Source organism: Rhinopithecus roxellana, chromosome 6, assembly GCF_007565055.1.
Source record: "Rhinopithecus roxellana isolate Shanxi Qingling chromosome 6, ASM756505v1, whole genome shotgun sequence".
NCBI lineage: Eukaryota > Metazoa > Chordata > Mammalia > Primates > Cercopithecidae > Rhinopithecus > Rhinopithecus roxellana.
The window spans coordinates 90,413,932-90,432,045 of record NC_044554.1 but is presented as its reverse complement, the minus strand read 5'-3'; the positions used below and the strand labels follow the sequence as shown (position 1 = coordinate 90,432,045).

At 40.7% G+C, this 18,114-nt stretch overlaps 1 protein-coding gene and 1 non-coding gene across 4 annotated transcripts in view; both read left to right on the top strand.

Moving 5' to 3' along the window:
* ELMO1 (engulfment and cell motility 1) overlaps window positions 1-18,114 on the top strand; it is a 578,893-nt gene that overhangs the window by 275,592 nt on the left and 285,187 nt on the right. The window lies entirely within an intron of this gene.
* Window positions 7,668-7,769, top strand: LOC115898501. The gene has a single exon (XR_004058226.1). It is a non-coding gene; the product is annotated as a small nucleolar RNA U13 (small nucleolar RNA).

The window sequence follows — 18,114 nt, the reverse complement described above, 5'->3', positions numbered from 1 at the left end:
TGCAGGTCCTGAGCCCTGCCCTGCAGGGAGGTGGCGGAGGCCCGACTAGAATTCGAGCGTGGCGTGGCAGGCCAGCACTGCTGAGGGACCGGGCGCACCCTCCACAGCCGCTGGCCCAGGTGGTAAGTCTCTCACGTCCTGGGCCAGTGACGCTGGCTAGTCACTTGGAGTGCAGGCCCAGCGAGGCTGCCCCACTCAGAACTCGTGCTGACCCTGGAGCTCTGTGCTCAGCTCCAGTTCTCGTCCAGGCCTCTCCTTCCACACCTCTGTGCAAGCAGAGGGAGCCGGCTGCCAGGCCTCTCCTTCCACACCTCTGTGCAAGCAGAGGGAGCCGACTCCGGCCTCAGCCAGCCCAGAGAGGGGCTCCTATAGTGCAGGGGCAGGCTGAAGGGCTCCTCAAGCGGGCCAGAGTGGACTCCGAGGCTTGAGAAGGTGCTGTGAGGGCTGCTAGCACATTGTCACCTGTCAGTATCATGAGTTTTATAAGTCACTATGTGCAGAAACTTTTCTTGATAGGGTGGAGAAAGTAAAATCTCAGATTTGCTTTATCTGACAATCTTCTGCTAGAACATACTATGATTAGAGTTCTCACTCTGAGTATCTAATTGGAAAAGTGGTCTTCTTTAATTCCCTGAAGCTCTTAATTTCAGTTCCACTGGAAACTCTTCCTCCTACCTTTTATCCAGTTTGTAACGTACAATGTCCATCTTTGCATGGGTCACTTTTCCCACTGGAAGATACATCTACAGACCTTCCTAAGCATTTTTAATGGCTACACCATATCCGTATTTTCTCATTGAGCTGTGTCTTCCATATTGGTCTATGCCAGTATTGTGTGACTTTGATTGTATAGTCTTCTAAAAGCTGTAACTGTGTTTTCCTTTTCCGTTCTTTACTTGATCTTCTTTCATTTACTGCAACCAATATCAGAATAAAAGTAACACAGAAATAAAAGAAAATCAGTTCCATGTTTCCATTACAGTGCATCTGTTATTTTTGTTTTCTGTTTCCTTCCAGTTTTTGGTCATTTTGTAAATGGTAAAATAGTTGTAATAGGAGGGAAGAGAGTATTCTATGTTTCATTTGAAGCGTTATCTCACAAGCACTTTTTCATATTGTTATACCACAATTACTTTTATGGCTGTTCATTCCATTGAGTTGATGCATTGTATATATTTTGATATTTTTAATTACTGGATATTCAATGTTCAAGTATTTTTGCAAGGAATATTGTGCATTTTTATTCTTACAGCTTTCTCTTTCTTTTTCAGTCATCTCACTGCAATAGATCAAAGTATTTGGAGACTTTCATGGTGGTTAGGCTATATGTTCCTTTCTTTGTTTTATTTGTAACTATATTTAGCCCATTGTCATTTATAAGAAAATGCTTTGTCAATGCATAGGGAGGAGGTGACAATAAGGAAGCTGTCCTTTTCGTGAAAGTATTGTTAGGATTCTGAGGAAGCTCTTCTAGGAAATGACAGTGAACAGTGAAAGTATAACAGTCGATGAGTCTTTGGGGAGCTTGGGAAATTGTTGGGATGTTAAAGGCCATTCTGAAATTAATTTGTCTAGCTCATTGTAGGCTTTACTGAAATTATCTCTAGTAAATGACAATATATTCTCAGTTATATCCAAAGACTATTGTAGAACCGGCCACAATCTCCTGTGTATCATTCTAAACATCACTTGAAAGTTCTTTCTTACATCTAATCTGAATCCTATGCTGCTGTGAAAATCATTTTCAAGTATTGCGGTTCAACTTGGAACTAAAAGTAACTATGTTCTTCTACACTGAGAACAGAGACACTGTCCATTCTAAAGTGATCACGAGTCTTTTTTTTTTTTTTTTTTTTTTGAGACAGAATCTCACTCTGTCACCCAGGCTGGAGTGCAGTGGTACAATCTCGGCTCACTGCAACCTCAGCTTCCTGGGTTCAAGTGATTCTGGTGCCTCGGCCTCCTGAGTAGCTGGGATAACAGGTGTGCACCGTCACACCCAGCTAATTTTTTGTATGTTTAGTAGAGACGAGGTTTCACCATGTTTCCTAGGCTGGTCTTGAACTCCTGAGCTCAGGCAATCTGCCTGCCTTGGCCTCCCCAAGTGCTGGGATTACAGGCGTGAGCCACAGTGCCTGGCCTGTTGAGTTTTGAGTTGGGCATGGGGAAGAGTGAAAGCCAGGTGTCCCCAGAGGGTTAAGAAACCTGTTGGAAGGTGACCCTGGCTGTAACTCCATGGTGGGCCTCCCGTCTCAACTGCTGTTTGGTTTCAGCTGTCCTAAAGGGAGGACTGACTGTGACCTGACAGTGCCTTCTGTGATGCGTTACTGTTGTCATGCCATTCCAACTGGACATTGAAAATTTGCAGAGAAATGTAAAGAGATTTGGTAGTGACTAATTTGCATTGCACAAGGTGTTGATAGTAGTGAACAGCTTGCTCTGAAGCCCATATTCAAAATTTGGAAGGAACAAACACTGTGGATATGCTCATCTCACCACTACCCAACCTATTTTTCTTTCACTTCTTTGCTTTGTCTCTTTATTATTCTGCTGATCTTTGTCTCCGCAGTGTTTTAAATGCTGTTTCTCTTTACTTTTCCCACCTTCCTTTTTTCCCTCCCACTCCTTTTTTCTATATCACCTTTCTCTCTGCTCCCTCCACTTCATCTTAGATTCCACTTCCCCTTTTATTTTTTACCATTCTTGACCCCTTTCCTCTTTTATTGGGAAAATAGGCTTTAAATTTGGAGTGTGCTAAGAAAACGTCGCTTTATGCTAAAAAACTGCAGGATTCAGGGACTGTATTTGTGGTGTGGCTTATTGATAGAAGAGAGGCTATGGAAGCTAGTGCTTACAAGTGATTTAAGGGTGATGGCTCAGTGTCTCAGGTGGACATGATTATGTTGTGGGACAGCTGGGTTCCATTTTAGCCTGATATTGACCTCCCCTTGCCGTGTAATTAACAGTGTGCCAGCCACAGATCATAAAGTGAGTGCTGTTCAATGAATAACATCACGTACTGGTGCCTGGAGTTTGTTGTACCCATGGGACCTAGTGGGCATGGGGCATGCCTGGATATCTAGCCAGGAGTGACATTTAAGCTCAATTGCTGGATGCTGGATTACAAGAGCTCTGACATGCATCCTCAGATAGCCGTTCGATACAGATGGCTGATGAGTTCTGAAGCTTCACACACTGACGTGTCCAGGAGCCCAGGGGCAAACTGACCCTTTCCTCTTTAGGCGCAGTGCCTGCGTCGGCTGTTTAGAAATCATCAGAAACCATTTTAATATATCAGGTGAATCTTAGGGGGCTCAATTTTTGGTGATTAAACTAGACTCCTAAATAGAGTTCTCTAAACCCCAAACACAATGAACAGAGATTCATAGTGAAGTAGGTTTGCCTCTCGGAATGAGAGTTGCAGCGAATCCAGTCCTTTTCTTGGCTTTGGTGTTGTGTAGTGATTAACAAAAATGTGAGATGACTGCTGGGCACCTTTATAGGAAAAAGGAAGGGGGAGGGTATTAAGCATAGAATGGATACTCCCATTTGCTTGAGATGTGTAAAATAAGTTGAGGTAGAATAGGGAGGGGCACAAGACTAAAGATTTAAATCCCCCAATCATGGTTTCATTTAGTACGTTAAGGAATTTGATGAGGTAATTGGACAGAGTCAGGGCAAAGAGAGAGCAAAGCTGAGTATCAATGATCTTCAGATAATCACTAAGGTATTATTCAGGACACAAGCCAGATGACGTTAGCTTCACCAGAAGATGGGCTGATGTGGCCATAGATTCATTTAGCAATTCTCGGAATTGCTGAGGCTTGGGGCAGCCACCACCATGTGGTTTATCTTTGTCTAACCTCACTGTAGCCAGCTGAGCAGGCACTGTCTGTTTTGGGCTTTCAGGTTTGGGGTGGTGGTTCTTAGTGGAGCCTGAAGGGGAAAGAGAGGCCTTTTAAAAATAAAATATTTCTTTTCTCTTCTCTACATAAGTTTTGAGCTTAACAGGCTTTGATCAAGAAGGATTTCACGTTGGGTTTATGTTTTGAGTTACATCTGCTCAAGACGCTGCCGTGGGGCTGGAGGAGAAGGTCAGAGAGAGAGAAAACTTGGACTGTGCTGAAATCCCTTCAGGCTCACTTATTTAGTTATTCACTCAGAAACAGCAGCATGGACTAAGAGCTATCTGTGCTTTTGCAGTGTAGCTTCACTACTTAATTTGAAATAAATTCCCTTATAATAGGTCCAATGTATAATCCAAGGCAGATTTGAAATAACATTCAAAGAGTTTTTGGCCATCCACTCTGTTGTTTCCTTCCATCAGTGGGGATCTCTGTGACGTGGCTTGTGCTCCCTCAGTGGTCCTTTTTCTTGAAACCTCACGAGGTAACTTGGGGCCAGAAGATGGTGTAGCATGAACAAGAAGAGGTGGCCTGCAGTCCTAGGTGCTGGTCTATGCTGGCCAGGACAGAGAATACTGGATATCACATAGTCTCTAAATCCAATTTCAAAGAGTGCATCTCTAGAGTTAAATGAGTTTGCCTTAAATTCTGTACGGTTGCAGATGATGTAATCCTTTTATAAACATTTTATTAGGCAGGTTAAATTAAGATACAGGAAATGCTATTTCACATTTTGTTGAAGAGGAAGGTCAAGTCTTGTGAACATTGTTTACTATAACGGAAGGTTCTTACATATCCATCTCAACTTAATTTTCTCGTCGTTTCAGCATCCGAGTTCCCTGTTGCCTTCTACTCTTTGCGCAGTAGAAAGTCAATCTGTGAGCAGCTTGCTGAGATGAGTAAGAGCTGTCTGCTAGTGAAGGGAAATTTGGACTCAATGAAAATAGTCAGTGGAAACCTCTGTTTGCTGTATCAAGCATGCAGTACTTATATGCGTACATGGAACAAATTTTTTTTTCAGCTTCAGTGTTGTAACGAAAATGGCAATTTTCCTTCTCAGTATAACATATAAATGCACTGCTTGGTAACTGAGTAGTTGTCTTGAGTTCTATTTCTGGTATTGTTGGCAGTGTACTTGCCTAAGACAAGCCCTTTGACCACCAGCTATAGACTCTTAATATCCTAATCCAAGCTATTAGTACTTTCTGATAGCAGCTTAGCTCCTCCCTTTACATCAAATCTTACCTTTTCTGCATTCAGCTGATGAAGTCTGTGAAAGAATAGGAATAATATAATAAGCTAGTTTGGTGTTTTGGCCTTTTGGATAGGAATGCAGGGAGGAAACGAAATGAGGGATGCCTTGAAATGTCTCACTTAGACTTTCTTATGTTCAGAGAAATACAGAGAGAACATTTCCTAGATACTGAGAGTAAATTTCTTTTCTTGAACCTATCAAGTGCCTCAGAAGAGGACTCAGGTTGAGATGACTTTTTTTTTTTTTAATGTAAGCATGGACAATTCTCTTTCCACCCTCAACCCTTTGCAGAATTTCTGAGAACAGTGAATTTCAAAGAAGGGGAGGAACAGAAATGAAGCTGACAAGAGAAGCCATCTAAAATTAAAACTCTCCATATGGAATTGCTTTTTCTTTTCCCCTAGAACGTGTACTCACTCTAAGTCGTGGAAACTCAGCTCTGTCTTTGAAAATTTTCTTACCGTGTAGTCATTGGAGGCTCTAATAACGCCTAGCTTCTATTATTGTCCAGCTTGTATCTTCTAAATGTCAAAACTATGTTCTTCCAAATGACAAGTTTTTATTTTTAAAATATTTTTACTAACTTTACTTATATATTGAGCAGATAATAGTACAAAATTCAAAAACAAAAGACCCAACATGGTGAATATTGTTGATTTTAGTCTTTGGATTGATCTGATTGTGTTTAGAAGTTGATGGGGGGATAAGTAGCTCTCTAAGCTAGATTCTTTGTTGCTTCCCATCAGTCTAAAATGTATTAGAAAAGAAAGTAAGGCCTGGTTGCAAGAATAAACTAATGGATTATTTTTACTTAATGGCAAGTTTACCTAGAAATCAGATATTTAAATATTGCTGCTGTATCTATATTTGTATGTCCATATGTTATTGCCCACGATGCCACTGATTGGCGGATACACATTTTATGTACAACTGAGAAAAAGAAACCTAGCCAGTTAAACTATTTCCCAGCACCTCCCATTATTTAAATGATCTTTTAGGAAGGAATTGAGTGTATCTAATGTATTTTTAAAATATATTTATTGAAAGAACTCCTCTGGAATTAATGATATATAGGTATTTATCACTGAACATTCTTATAAACATATAAAAAATACAAGAAAAATACATCAGGTAACTTTTACTCCTGACACTTCTACACAAGAAAATATAAGTCTTCTGAATCACTTTCAACTCAACTCTTCAGTGTCTAAACTTTGCTACACGATTTGCCCTTTGTGCTATAAAGAATATTGGTGAAATAGTTTTAAAATAATTTTTATTTTGATTTATTTTGAATTAACACTTTCTACAAAGTTTCTGGAAAAAAGAAATTTTTAAAATGAAAGTTCAGCCAGGCATGGTGGCGCATACCTGTAATCCCACCACTTTGGGAAGCCAAGGTGGGTAGAACACTTGAGGCCATGAGTTTGAGACTAGCTTATCCAACATGATGAAACTCCATCTCTACTAAAAATACAAAACTTAGCCCAGCGAGGTGGCACATGCCTGTAATACCAGCTACTTGGGAGGCTGAGGCACAAGAATTGCTTGAACCCAGGAGGCAGAGACTGCAGTGAGCTGAGACAGCGCCACTGTACTCCTGCCTGGGTGACAGAATGAGACTCTGTCAAAGAAAAAAAAAAAGGAAGGAAGGAGAAAGAGAAAGAAAAAAGGAAAGAAAAGAAAGAGAAAGGAAGGAAGGAAGAAAAGAAAGGAAGAAAGGGTAAGTTAGTTCACTGATGCTGAGTTCTTAAGCTGTTTACCACTGCAGTTTTGTCATGTTAACACAATTCTGACTGTTGCTGGGCTGGGAATGTAAAGGAACAGATCCCAGCACTTCCAACAACCATTTGGTGCCTAGGGTTAGTAACTGCTTTGGTATATCTCAGGGTTTTCATTACAGTTGCTGAGACCCATTCTGCTAATTCAATTCAATGCTGAATTTTTAAATATTCACATATGAAAGTTGCTTTGCAACTGCTGTCCATCTGACTGCGATTGAAAGATGCCATTCATTGTGAAATTGTACCCAAATTTAGAGTTGGTAATAGATGAAAATAAATGTGCATCTGGGCTGGGCCAGGCATGGTGGCTCATGCCTGTAATCCCAGCACTTTGGGAGGCCAAGGTGAGTGGATCACCTGACGTCAGGAGTTCAAGACCAGCCTGGCCAACATGGTGAAACCCTGTTTTTACTAAAAATACAAAAAAATTAGCCGGGCGTGATGGTGTGCGCTTGTAATCTCAGCTACTCGGGAGGCTGAGGCAGGAGAATTGCTTGAACCCGGGAGGTAGAGGTTGTAGTGAGCCGAGATCGTGCTATTGCACTCCAGCCTGGGCAACAAGAGTGAGACTCTGTCTCAAAAAAAAAGGAAAAAGGTGTGCATTTTAGAGTTAATGAAAGATAATGATTAAATATAATTTCTAGAATTTTTAATGTTTCAGATGAGAATTGTGGACTTTTACTGAGCTCATAAACCAAAATGCTAAGTCAAAAGTAAAAGCTATTCCTGTTGGTTCCTAAGCGTGATGATTGGGTTTTCACATTCATGTGTGACATGTGCCTCCCTCAAATCTTGTGATGATGTCATCACATGACCCATCTGACGTGGGAAGAAAAGTGAAAAAGTAAAAAAAAAAAAAAAAAAAAAAAAAAAGCAAAAACTTGAGATTTTGAAATGTCTTAATTTCTTAGCGTGATTCTCCCCTTCCTTAGAATGCTCACAAATATTAACAATACATTTTTTTTCAAGACATCTAAAGTGATTCAATTTGAACATTTAAGTGGCAGGTTAAGAAAACTTTTCCCCCTAATAATTCAAATATTTGTTTTACTGTGAGAAATTCAGAAATCTGATTTAAGGATGACCTTCTTATTGAAAAGAGGAAAAGCAATGGAAAGATATCTGTATTTGTAACTGAAACTGGCTCAAATCATAGCTGTATTCTCCTCTCTTTGAAATATGTAGAATTATAGCCAATGGGTTAAGAAAAACTATTTAAAACTTGGAAATAAGGCAAAAAAGTAGAGGAGCATATCCTTTCAATGTCATATTGGAACATTTTTTAAATAAATAAACCTGACCAAGGATTATTTAATTATTCAGGAGAACTTCCTTATGTTTAACTTTTGTTTTTCACTCTTAATTGGAGTCTATAGACACTGGGAAGTTGTGTGTTAATGTATAGATTTTTGGCAATAGCTGTCTAGTGAAAGAAAGAACCCTATGTTTTGTGCGTTTTAGGACATTAACCAGCTTTGCAGGTAACCTAGCAATTTTCTACTAACATTTTCAGAGGCTAGAAACACATTCTCCATCAGTCCTCTTTGGATCAGCCTTATTAACTTGATGGTTTCTTCATTATTGAGTTGAGTAAATCTTGACATATATTTATTCTATATTTTTATGAGTCCTGTTTTAAACTTTAAAAAAAAATTTCATTTTGTCGAGATTTAAACCTCTCAAGTGAAATAGTTACTACTCATCCTTATGTTATATATTTATAGGTTGACAAGTGCTCTGGTAGTAGTTCATAGTGACCTGCAGAGATGAATGCCTGTTTATGAGGTTTAAAACTAGATTGCTGAACCTGTGCATGAGTTAGATTTCATTAAGGGACTCCCCTGTGATTAGCACATGATTCTCCTTGTGTGGATGGAAGTTTCAGGGGCCGGAGCTGGGCTTGTGCAAGGAATCTAGCCAGAACATTTCAGAAGAGCCTGCAGATACAGGGGTGCCCCACAAGGCAGCTGTTCATCTTTGCTCCTCCAGCACCTGGTGTGGGGTTTTCTAAGCTCTCAACAATGTGTGTGGTGGTTTCCTGGAGTTACTATCCTTGTCTTTCAGGGGATTTGAGGAGATTCTTCTGTTCTCAGAGGCTTCAGAAACACATGGTTGGGTCTTCAGAATGATCTCTTCAGAATCAATTGAGTGTATCAGACATTAAATTTACTTGGTTCCAGTTTACCCCCACCCTGCTCTTTCTCTTACCTCCCTCCCTCTTGCATTAATCCCATTTTTCTCCCTACTTTCCTTCCCTCCTCCCCTTTTATTCTGTTGACCTATCTATTTACAAACCCTCTCTCACTTGAGATGGTGTGGAAGATGACATCACGCTTAACTGAGATATGTATTTATTTGATTACCTGAAGGCTTTCTATAATGTCTTAGTGGAAGCCTTTATGGTAAACGCCAATCAATGAAACACACACACATCAGGGAGTAGAAATTTCCTGTGTATTTGAATGTTGCACTGATCACCTTATCTAGTGTACCTAGCCATTTTCTTAAGGTAGTAATTAAAGTGTTTCAAACTTGAAGTGGTTTAGGGTCATGAATTTTGAATTGACAGAATACTCACAGTACAGTGCTGTATTTTCTTATGTAGTCAGTCAGCATTCAAAAGTCAGATAAGATGTTGCCAAAAGTATAAATGAGTGGAAAACAAGAAAGGCTATTAAATTCTTTGCCAGAGAAATCTTCATAAATAGAACAAGTGACCATACGGGTAGGAGACTGAAAATGTCCATTCCTTAATTCACTGAGATAGAGAAGGTAGAATATCCCCACAATATTTTGGGGGACTTTTGCTTCTTTAATTAGTTGTCTGATTATGTTGATAAAACCCTGGGGATGGAGGTGTGTACAGTTCAACAGTCTCAGGAAGGAGGCTCCTTTAGTACAATGTTTACGGGATTCAAGATAAGTGTAGGCTCAGAATGGCATCGGGAATCAGAATCCTGGAGCCAGTGAGAAAGCCAAACTTCACATGAATGACATCTGAAGTCTAGTAAGAGCTCAAGGTCAGTTGATGTCTTGAAGGGAACCAGGCATGGTGTAAGAACCAGGATTTCTTCAAGAGGGAGCTTTAGAAGAATGTAGTGGAGAATGCTGATGCCACTCCAGACTGGAGGCTCATAGTTGACAGCTGCCACCTCGCCAGGGCCCACCTGGTTCTGGGTTCTGTTCAGAGCATTTTCTGGGCATCATGTCGTTTAACCCTCACACCAGGCCAGTGAGAGAGTAGTACCTCTGTAGTGTTATTGGGGAAGAAGTGGCTTTAGAGAGGTGAACTTTCTAAGAGTATCAACTGATGCTGAAGATTGCATTGGAACCCAGGTTGGTCTCTCTCCACCTCTGTGCTGCCAATCATGACATTGTGCTGCCCCCATGTCTGCTCCTCCCACCTGTTGCAAGTAGCCAGCCTCTTACCTGATGAAGACCATCAGGCCCGAAGGACCAGACTCTTTTGCTCCTGCAGAAAGCCAGTTTGGGGTGGGACATCTGGACAGGCAGAAGTCTTGTGACTGGTGGACACAGGATTCCCAGGCACCTGTTCTCTCAAGGGTGGGCTCTTCTGGGGACATTTGGGGGCTGCTCATGATTCCGTTGAACTGTCCTTTGACTTAGTCCTTCCAACCTCCAACATACAGGGCCACTGAGAGAAGCAGTACCTACGGCAGTTTTAAACTGCCCTGCTCCTCTGCTGTTCTGACAGCGTGTGAAGCCAGCAAAAGCTTCTTCGCATCGGGTGCCAGTGGGGAAATAGGAGGAAAAAGGGCGAATAGGAAGGAAAATCGTGCTATTTTGTAGACAGGGGAGGATTTCATAAAAATATGTACAGAATGGTTTTACAAAGACTGTGCATATATGCTCCAGGTCTGTTCAGGAAAGATTCATTTGTGGAGGATTGAAATGTTCCATTAACATTCCTTATCTAAGAGAAGCAGAGGCATCTACTGAATTTCACAAGATGTAATATGAAAACTGATCTCCAAGGGTCACTTTTAACATTTTACTTCCTTCTTCATTGTTGAAAATATATTTCAGCTCTCTTTTACATACCAGCATACAGCAGAGGGAGAAGATAGCATAATCACTGCAAAAGTATTCTCAAATGCAGGCACGCATTTGCGTTTTTGGCAAACAACCACTTTTGATTTTACATTGTATTATTCCATAATATTTAAAGCAAGCACAAAGTCCTGAAATTATCAAACCTACTTGAGTTTGTGATAGTCAGATACTAGTTTCATTGTGCTTTTAATTAACAAAATGTAGATTTTCTAAAATAAAATTTTCATTATGAAATGTTTTTACCATAAGGGAAAAACAGAATCAAATGGTATTAATATATGCACCTACCACTCAGATTATACAGATACTAACTTTCTGCTGTGTTTTCTTCAAACGTGACTTTATGTTGTGACTATTAATAAAATGGCACATTACAGATACAGTTGTTGTACAGCCCCCTTCATATCCTCTCTTCCTCTTTCTCCTTTCGTGAGGCTGATGTATGTTATTCCCCTGAATTTTTCTTTTTTTTTTTTCTGAGACGGAGTCTCGCTCTGTCACCCTGGCTGGAGTGCAGTGCCATGATCTTGGCTCACAGCAACCTCTGCCTCCCGGTTCAAGTGATTCTCTTGCCTCAGCCTCCCGAGTAGCTGGGACTATAGGTGCATGCCATCACGCCTGGCTAATTTTTGTATTTTAGTAGAGATGGAGTTTTGCCATGTTGGTCAGGCTGGTCTTGAACTCCTGACCTCAGGTGATCCACCCACCTCGGCCTCCCAAAGTGCTGGGATTACAGGCGTGAGCCACTGTGCCAGCCCCCTGAACGTTTTTATGCTTTGACAACATGGTTGTGAAAATACTAAGTGAAAGTTTCTTCAGAGCTGTATTTTGAAGTAATATTCTCAATTTAGAGCCATAAGTCTATTATTTTATTATTATTATTATACTTTAAAGTTGTAGGGTACATGTGCACAACATGCAGGATTGCTACATAGGTATACATGTACCATGTTGGTTTGCCGTACCCATCAACTCATCATTTACATTAGGCATTTCTCCTAATGCTATCCATCCCCCAGCACCCCACCCCCTGACAGCCCCAGTGTGTGATGTTCCCCTCCCTGTGTCCATGTGTTCTCATTGCTCAACTCCCACTTATGAGTGAGAACATGCGGTGTTTGGTTTTCTGTCCTTATAATGTTTTGCTGAGAATGATGGTTTCCAGCCTCATCCATGTCCCTGCAAAGGACATAAACTCATCCTTTTTTATGACTGCATAGTATTCCATGGTGTATACATGCCACATTTTCTTTATCCAGTCTATTATTGGTGGACATTTGGGTTGGTTCCAAGTCTTTGCTATTGTGAATAGTGCCCCAGTAAACACGTGTGTGCATGTGTCTTTAGAGTAGCATGACTTATAATCCTTTGGGTATATACCCAGTAATGGGATCACTGGGTCAAATGGTATTTCTAGTTCTGGATCCCTGAGGAATTGCCACACTGTCTTCCACAATGGTTGAACTAATTTATACTCCCACCAACAGTGTAAAAGCATTCCTATTTCTCCACGTCCTCTCCAGCGTCTGTTGTTTCCTGACTTTTTAATGATGGCCATTTTAACAGGCATGAGATGACATCTCATTGGGGTTTTGATTTGCATTTCTATGATGACCAGTGATGACGAGCATTTTTTCATATGTCTGTTGGCTGTGTAAATGGCTTCTTTTGAGAAGTGTCTGTTTATATCCTTTGCCCACTTTTTGATGGGTTTGTTTTTTTCTTATAAATTTGTTTAAGTTCTTTGTCGATTCTGGATATTAGCCCTTTGTCAGAAGGATAGATGGCAAAATTTTTCTCCCATTCTGTAGATTGCCTGTTCACTCTGATGATAGTTACTTTTGCTGTGCAGAAGCTCTTTACTTTAATTAGGTTCCATTTGTCTATTTTGGCTTTTGTTGCCATTGCTTTTGGTGTTTCAGTCATGAAGTCTTTGCCCATGCCTATGTCCTGAATGATATTGCCTAGGTTTTCTTCTAGGGTTTGTATGGTGCTATGTCTTACATTTAAGTCTTTAATCCATCTTGAGTTAATTTTTGTATAAGATGTAAGGAAGGGATCCAGTTTCAGCTTTCTACATATGGCTAGCCAGTTTTCCCAGCACCATTTATTAAATAGGGAATCCTTTCCCTATTTCTTGTTTTTGTCAGGATTGTCAAAGATCAGATGGTTGTAGATGTGTGGTGTTATTTCTGAGACCTCTGTTCTGTTCCATTGGTCTGTATATCTGTTTTGGTACCAGTACCATGCTGTTTTGGTTACTGTAGCCTTGTAGTATAGTTTGAAGTCAGGTAGCATGATGCCTCCAGCTTTGTTCTTTTGCTTAGGATTGTCTTGGCTATGTAGGCTCTTTTTTGGTTCCATAACAAATTTAAAGTAGTTTTTTCCAATTCTGTGAAGAAAGTCAGTGGTAGCTTGATGGGGATAGTATTGAATCTATAAAAATCTTTGGGCAGTATGGCCATTTTCACAATATTGATTCTTCCTATCCATGAGCATGGAATGTTTTTCTATTTGTTTGTGTCCTCTTTTATTTGGTTGAGCAGTAGTTTGTAGTTCTCCTTGAAGAGATCCTTCACATCCCTTTAAGTTGGATTCCTGGGTATTTCATTCTCCTTGTAGTAATTATGAATGGGAGTTCACTCATGATTTGGCTCTCTGTCTGTCCTTGGTACATAGCAATGCTTGTGATTTTTGTGCATTGATTTTGTATCCTGAGACTTTGCTGAAGTTGCTCATCAGCTTAAGAAGATTTTGGGCTGAGATGATGGGGTTTTCTAAATATACAATCATGTCATCTGCAAACAGAGACAATTTGACTTCATCTTTTCCTAATTGAATAGACTTTCTTTCTTTCTCTTGCCGGATTGCTGTGTCCAGAACTTCCAATACTGTGTTGAATAGGAGTGGTGAGAGAGGGCATCCTTGTCTCATGCTGGTTTTCAAAGGGAATGCTTCCCATTTTTGCCCATTCAGTATGATATTGGCTGTGGGTTTGTCATAAATGGTTATTATTTTGAGATACTTTCTGTCAATACCTAGTTTATTGAGAGTTTTTAGCATGAAAGGCTGTTGAATTCTGTCAAAGGCCTTTTCTGCATCTATTGAGATAATCGTGGTTTTGTTGTTGGTTCTGTTTATGTGTTGGATTATGTTTATTGATTTGTGTATGTTGAACCAGCCTTGCATCCCAGGGATGAAGCAGACTTGCTCGTGGTGGATAAGCTTTTTTATGTGCTGCTGGACTCGTTTTGCCAGTATTTTATTGAGGATTTTCACGTCAATGTTCATCAGGGATATTGGCCTAAAATTCTCTTTTTTTGTTGTGTCTCTGCCAGGCTTTGGTATCAGGATGATATTGGCCTCATAAAATGAGTTAGGGAGGATTCCCTCTTTTTCTGTTGATTGGAATAGTTTCAGAAGGAATGGTACCAGCTTCTCTTTGTACCTCTGGTAGAATTCAGCTGTGAATCCGTCTGGTCCTGGACTTTTTGGTGGGTAGGCTATTAATTGCCTCAATTTCAGAGCCTGCTATTGGTCTATTCAGGGATTCAACTTCTTCCTGGTTTAGTCTTGGGAGGGTGTATGTGTCCAGGAATTTATCCATTTCTTCTAGATTTTCTAGTTTATTTGCATAGAGGTTTTTATAATATTCTCTGATGGTAGTTTGTATTTCTGTGAGATCAGTGGTGATATCCCCTGTATCATTTTTTATTGCATCCACTTGATTTTTCTCTCTTTTCTTCTTTATTATTCTTGCTAGTGGTCTATTTTGTTGATCTTTTCAAAAAACCAGCTCTTGGATTCATTGAATTTTTTGAAGGAATTTTTGTGTCTCTATCTCCTTCAGTTCTGCTCTGATCTTAGTTATTTCTTGTCTTCTGCTAGCTTTTGAATTTGTTTGCTCTTGCTTCTCTAGTTCTTTTAATTGTGATGTTAGGATGTTGATTTTAGATCATTCCTGCTTTGTCTTGTGGACATTTAGTGCTATACATTTCCCTCTACACACTGCTTTAAATGTGTCCCAGAGATTCTGGTACATTGTGTCTTTGTTCTCATTGGTTTCAAAGAACATCTTTATTTCTACTTTAATTTCGTTATTTTTTATTTATTCATTTATTTTTGAGATGGAGTCTTTCTCTGTCACCCAGGCTGGAGTGCAGTGGCATGATCTTGGCTCACTGCAAGCTCCGCCTCCTGGGCTCATGCCATTTTCCTGCCTCAGCCTCCCAAGTAGCTGGGACTACAGGTGCCCACCACCACACCTGGCTAATTTTTTGTATTTTTTTTTTTGTAGTAGAGACGGAGTTTCACTGTGTTAGCCTGGATGGTCTTTATCTCCTGACCTTATGATCCACTCGCCTCGGCCTCCCTAAGTGCTGGGATTACTTGCGTGAGCCACTGCGCTCGGCCTCAATTTATTATGTACCTCGTAGTTGTTCAGGAGCAGGTTCAGTTTCCATGTAGTTGTGCAGTTTTGAGTGAGTTTCTTAATCCTGAGTTCTAATTTGATTGCACTGTGGTGTGAGAGACAGTTTGTTTTGATTTCTGTTCTTTTACATTTGCTGAGGAGTGTTTTACTTCCAATTATGTGGTCAATTTTAGAATAAGTGTGACGTGGTACTGAGGAGAATGTATATTCTGTTAATTTGGGGCAGAGAGTTCTGTAGATGTCTATTAGTTTTGCTTGGTCCAGAGCTGAGTTCGAGTCCTGGATATCCTTGTTAATTTTCTGTCTCATTAAGCTGTCTAATATTGACAGTGGGGTGTTAAAATCTCCTATTATTATTGTGTGGGAGTCTAAGTCTCTTTGTAGGTCTCTAAGAACTTGCTTTATGAATCTGGGTGCTCCTGTATTGGGTGCATATATATTTAGGATAGTTAGCTCTTCTTGTTGAATTGATCCTTTTACCATTATGTAATGGCTTTCTTTGTCTCTTTTGATCTTTTTTGGTTTAAAGTCTGTTTTTATCAGAGATAAGGATTGCAGCCCCTGCTTTCTTTTTGCTTTCCATTTGTTTGGTAGATCTTCCTCCATCCCTTTATTTTGAGCCCATATGTGTCTTTGCACATGAGATGGGTCTCCTGAATACAGCACACCAATGGGTCTTGACTCTGTATCCAGTTTGCCAGTCTGTGTCTTTTAATTGGAGCATTTAGCCCATTTACATTTAAGGTTAATATTGTTATGTATGAATTTGATCCTGTCATTATGATACTAGCTGGTTATTTCGCCCATTAATTGATGCAGTTTCTTCCTAGCATCGATGGTCTTTACAATTTGCCATGTTTTTGCAGTGGCTCATACCGCTTGTTCCTATCCATATTTAGTGCTTCCTTCAGGAGCTCTTGTAAGGCAGGCCTGGTGGTGTCACAATCTCTCAGCATTTGCTTGTCTATAAAGAATTTTATTTCTCCTTCACTTACGAAGTTAATTTGGCTGAATATGACATTCTGGGTTGAAAATTCTTTTCTTTAAGAATGGTGAATATTGACCCCTACTCTTCTGGCATGTAAGGTTTCTGCAGAAAGATCCGCTGTTAGTCTGATGGGCTTCCCTTTGTGGGTAACCCAACCTTTCTCTCTGGCTGCCCTTAACATTTTTTCCTTTATTTCAACCTTGGTAAATCTGACAATTATGTGTCTTGGGGTTGCTCTTCTCAAGGACTATCTTTGTGGTGTTCTCTGTATTTCCTGAATTTGAATGTTGGCCTGTGTTGCTAGGTTGGGGAAGCCCTCCTGGATAATATCCTGAAGAGTGTTTTCTAACTTGTTTCCATTTTCCCCATCACTTTCAGGTACACCAATCAAACATAGATGTGGTCTTTTCACATAGTACCATATTTCTTGGAGGCTTTGTTTGTTCCTTTTCACTCTTTTTTCTCTGATCTTGTCTTCTTGCTTTTTTTCATTAATTTGATCTTCAATCACTGATATCCTTTCTTGTGCTTGATTGAATCAGCTATAGAAGCTTGTGTATGCTTCATGCAGTTCTTGTACTGTGGTTTTCAGCTCCATTAGGTCTTGTAAGCTCTTCTCTACACTGGTTGTTCTAGTTAGCTATTCATCTAACCTTTTTTCAGGGTTTTTGGCTTCCTTGTGATGGGTTAGAACATGCTCCTTTAGCTCGGAGAAGTTTGTTATTACTGACCTTCTGAAGCCTACTTCTGTCAGCTTGTGAAACTCATTCTCCGTCCAGTTTTGTTCCCCTGCTGTTGAGGAGCTGCAGTCCTTTGGAGGAGAAGACGTGCTCTGGTTTTTGCATTTTCAGCCTTTCTCTTCTGGTTTCTCCCCATCTTTCTGGTTTTATCTACCTTTGGTCTTTGATGTTGGTGACCTACAGATGGGGTTTTGGTGTGGATGTCCTTTTTGTTGATGTTGATGCTGTTCTTTTCTGTTTGTTAGTTTTCCTTGTAACAGACGGTTCCCTCAGCTGCAGGTCTGTTGCAGTTTGCTGGAGGTCCACTCCAGACCCTGTTTGCCTGGGTAACACCCGGAGGCTGCAGAACAGCAAATATTGCTGCCTGATCCTTTCTCTGGAAGCTTAGTCCCAGAGGGGCACCCGCCTGTATGAGTTGTCTGTCTGCCCCTACTGGGAGGTGTCTCCCAGTCAGGCTACTCGGGGGTCAGGGACCCACTTGAGGAGGCAGTCTGTTCGTTATTGGATCTTGAATGCTGTGCTAGGAGAACCACTGCTCTCTTCAGAGCTGTCTGGCAGAGACGTTTAAGTCTGCAGAAGCTGTCTGCTGCCTTTTGTTCAAATACACCCTGCCCCTAGAAGTGGAATCTAGAGAGGCAGTAGGCCTTGCTGAACTGCGGTGGGCTCTGCCCAGTTTGAGCTTCCCTGCAGCTTTGTTTACACTGTGAGCATAGAACCACCTACTCAAGCCTCAGCAGTGGCAGATGCCCATCCCCCTGCCAACCTCCAGCAACCCAGGTTGATCTCAGACTACTGCGCTAGCAGCCCAAGGCTTTGTGGGTGTGGGACCCACCGAGCCAGGCACGGGAGGGAATCTCCTGGTCTGCCGATTACGAAGACCATAGGAAAAGCCCAGTATTTTGACAGGAGTGTACCGTTCCTCCAGGTAGGGTCACT